Below are 3,836 nucleotides of genomic sequence, written 5' to 3' on the forward strand. Positions count from 1 at the left end.
GTCTTATCTGTCATTCTGCATCTTACCCCAGCTCCGTGCCCCCCCCGTTCAGGATATGCTCTAATCTCCAGCCGCTATCTTCAAAAGGCCATATGTGCATCTCTTTTGGGGCTGCCTGAGATTGCCTCTCACTAAGCACTTTCTGGGGAGCTCTGTGGGAATTGCTCCATTTGATCTCTGCTACCTGGGTGACAATGGAAGATCCCCCCCCTCTGATCCCTTCCAGGCGCCGCCGGCGCCCCCTCCGTCTCCCCGTGGGCTGGGCCAAAGCCTCCTGAGAAGCACAATGTGCTCCGTGGCGCCGCTGCAGTTATTTCAACCCCTGTAGCTCGCTGCGGCTAATCCAGTTGGGGCTTTATAGGTAGCCGCGGCCGCGGCTAACGGTTCTGCCGGGTCACTTTAACGAAGACAAAGAGCCCGTTTGTGACGCAACGCCGGCGAACCCGCGAGACGGAGAAGTCCTTTCAAACATTTACGCAACAATTTCTGCAGTTTTGGGGCCGAACGGAAACGACGGGCTTGTTTTCGGCGGCAGAAAGTTTTGGCTAATATGAAAGAGGACTTTGAATAGCGCGAAGGGGTCGTTAGCCGCCGTTTCATGCAGGGCGAGTGCAGCTGACGGACAACAATCGAACGAGCTGCAGCCGATATCGACGTTCTTTCACGTTTGTACTGAATGATTCTCAAAGGTCAGAGTCATTACGTTAATGGAGGAGCCCAAACATCAGCAGTCGCACGACGCCGCGGAAGACGGAGCGAACGCCGTCCGGCGACAAACGCCGCGCCCGGCGGCGGGACACGAGTCACTCAGGCGCGATGCTTGAATACAAAGATCCGTGATGAGTCCGGCCAACTTGATCCATGTGGAGGGAGGCCCCCATGACTGTTTATTCCACGTTTAAGGAAGGTTTGGGGTCATTTTGGGGTCACAATCGGTTGACTCAAACTCCCCCTAGTGGTCAGTTCTGGGAAAACCACCAGTCAGAGTCGTCAGTTTCCATTGATTCTGTCCATAAACTGTAGCTTTTACCAACAAGAAAAAGGCAAACCGGAGGTGAGGAGCCGAGGGTTTTTGAGGACTCACACAATTGCACTCGTCCTTCAAGGGCCTTTTCAGACCGGCCATTGTTCAAAATCTCTCTACATGGTTGGAAATCAAGTGCTGCACAGTTGCACAATACAGACCGACAACACGCTGTTTGATATTCCAACAATGGTTGTCGGTTTCATCATAGTGTGCAATTAGCGACAGCCACAAGGTCGAACGTTAGCACAATTCCTGTTCACTGAGCTTCATAAATCAGGAACTTTGTTGCATTGAGCGCACCCAAAAACATGGAAAGAGACATTGTAGCTGTCAGAAACGGGTAAATTGTGTAGATTAGCTTGTTACAGGAGGCCCTTGTCTGTGGTGTAGTAATAACACGTTTACAACAGGACTGGAACACAGTGTAGGACAGAATAAAGCCGCTCGCTCTGATTAATTAGCCCGACTAAATGCTGGACAATAAGTTGCTTCCACAGCCGAGCCGCTGCTCAACGCTGGCATCAATTTCTACCTTGAAGCCGGCCCATAAGTAATTGCCAGCGCGCTCTAAATGAGGCGGGAAGGATCAATGACAGAACGCCGGCCGCCACGACTCCATATTTCATTCCCTCTTTTACGCACGCCGAGCAGAATTCCGATGAAACCCCGAAAGCCGGACGTCTAATCCAGACGGATGAACGTCGCGTCGGTGGGTTTTTTTTCGTCTTTGCTTGTTCTCCTTTCGGAGCTAAATGAGGCAGCGGCGGTCCCGCTGAGTCAGCGCGGCCATTTTCAAAGGCCACATGAGTGAGCGCTGCAGGTGGAGCTGGCGGCGCGCGCCGGTGAGCTAACGTCTGAGTCGTTAGCGGTCGGCGAGGCGATTCGGCGCCGATTCTGTTGCAAACGGCTTAAAATTTAATAAGCTGCAGGAACGACTTTCCCGCCCGGAACACAAGTTTCCTACGTCTACTTCCCGCCTTTTGTCGGCGCTAATGTAATTACAGAGGCACGTTATTGGAAGAGGAGATTGGAAATTGAGCAGTTCGAGAGCGGAGGACGAGGGGACCTCGTCAGAAAACTGGTAATTGATATCGACGTCTGTGGGCGAAGATAAGGGCGCCGATGGGACGCCAACCACCAGCTTCAATTATGAACTTTTACAGTTGCATTTTTCCTTTTCTGAAGGTCATTTAAGAATCAATCATTTCTCAGAGGGTTTAACCCCCCCAATTTCAATATTTTACTCCCTTTTACTCCAAAAGGCTCCCCAGGAAATGACAGGAGAGCCGGGTGAAGCGGTGAGAGGGGTCCTTGAACGCATCACTCGGCCATCAAACGCACCGTCGTGTCGCCCAGGAGGCCAGAGAAGCAGCGCAGCCTAGCTAAAAGCTAAAGCTAACCCGAATCAAAAGAGAGTGAAGATTCTGAGGACAGCTGAGGTTCAAGACAAATAAAGGTCTCGCTCAGGATGCCTGCCCGTGGTCCCACGTCCCAGAGCAGGGACTCGCCCAGCTTCATGTGGGGAGATTACAGCCGCTGCCGGGCCCCCGTATCGCTGGGCTCGAACCTCCAGAGGCTCAGCGGTTATCTGGCCGTTTCTCATTAACTGGGAGATGAGAGCGGGAGCTCATCCTTGGTCGTGGGTCCCTCAGAGAAAACCTGGACCGGGACATTAAAGGAGGTGTAAAGCCTGAGGGGAATCGCTGCGCTCCATCTATCGCGCGTGGAAAAACGACGCGGCTTGCGGCCGTTTCCACTTCACGCCGACGTCCGATTCAAATGACGGGTGAAATCCTCCAAAGCCCTGGAGAGCGCACGACACGTCACACTGTGATGGGATGCAGTTACGGTCGGCTGTTCTGCCTTTAACATTATAATATCGGATGTGTCCACTTGTCCCCCAGGACCCCAGAGACACTTTTAATGAGGACAAAACTGTCCAGGGAAAAGCAAAGATAAGACACACCAGAGTTGACTGTGATGTATAATATTTAATAGTTAAATGCGTCCATTTTAATCAAACCTATTGATCAAAAAGATGCTAATAAGCTGAGACGCTCGTTGCTGCGCCCTCTAGTGGCCGTTCGGACGATTTAACGTCGTTCCAAAGACATTTTGCTGTGGAGCAGAAGTCCTGTCCTCCTCTTGTCACCAGATATGACCAACTACTGACGCACTTTCCGTTTCTATTTGTCATATTTGCTGGAATAACTTGAGAAAAACAGCCTGAGATGACACGACTATATTTCTCTGATTAGATGCTGGAGGCGTACGAAGTGACAAGTCTCGCCGAGTTACAGACATTTCAATTAAGAGTTGGAAAAAGATGCTTTATTTGAGGCTCTTGTTGACGGGCTGAACCCCAGGCGAGGAGACGTCAGCAGGTTAAATCTGGAGAGATGAATAAATACTTATAATGAAGGCGTCTTAAGGGTGTGAAAAACACCACCTGCAGCTAAAAAAAGCTGCGTCGGAAAACTCCAGATGAAACTTTTCTCTCCGCCAGACTGGATCGGCGACTCTTCGGATGCCCGTCCAGCTTCAGACGTCTTCGCCAGGCATTTCCAGTTCTGTCCAGTCGGAGCCTCCGGAATCAGCCCATCCTGCCGCTCCGGTTCCAAAAAGTTTGGCGCTGAAACTCCGGATTCACCTGCTGTTTGTGCAGCAGCTCCGACGTCTGCGTCCATGTCATCAATTACCGAGAAGCAATCTGCAGGAATAATGGAGCCTGGAAGGGAAGATGGCGGCCAATAAGGCGTGACTAGAAATAGATTTACATCGTGATTACGGTTTGAAATGGAAGCGTTTG

At 51.3% G+C, this 3,836-nt stretch overlaps 1 long non-coding RNA gene across 1 annotated transcript in view; it reads right to left on the reverse strand.

The window, feature by feature from the left end:
• Positions 1 to 3,336: 3,336 nt before the first annotated feature.
• LOC130539769 (uncharacterized) overlaps positions 3,337 to 3,836 on the reverse strand; it is a 1,457-nt gene continuing 957 nt past the window's right edge. Inside the window, exon 2 of the long non-coding RNA XR_008954218.1 lies at positions 3,337 to 3,755. This is a non-coding gene — a long non-coding RNA (uncharacterized LOC130539769). The remainder of the gene's footprint in view (positions 3,756 to 3,836) is intronic.

Source organism: Takifugu flavidus, chromosome 1, assembly GCF_003711565.1.
Source record: "Takifugu flavidus isolate HTHZ2018 chromosome 1, ASM371156v2, whole genome shotgun sequence".
Taxonomy (NCBI): domain Eukaryota; kingdom Metazoa; phylum Chordata; class Actinopteri; order Tetraodontiformes; family Tetraodontidae; genus Takifugu; species Takifugu flavidus.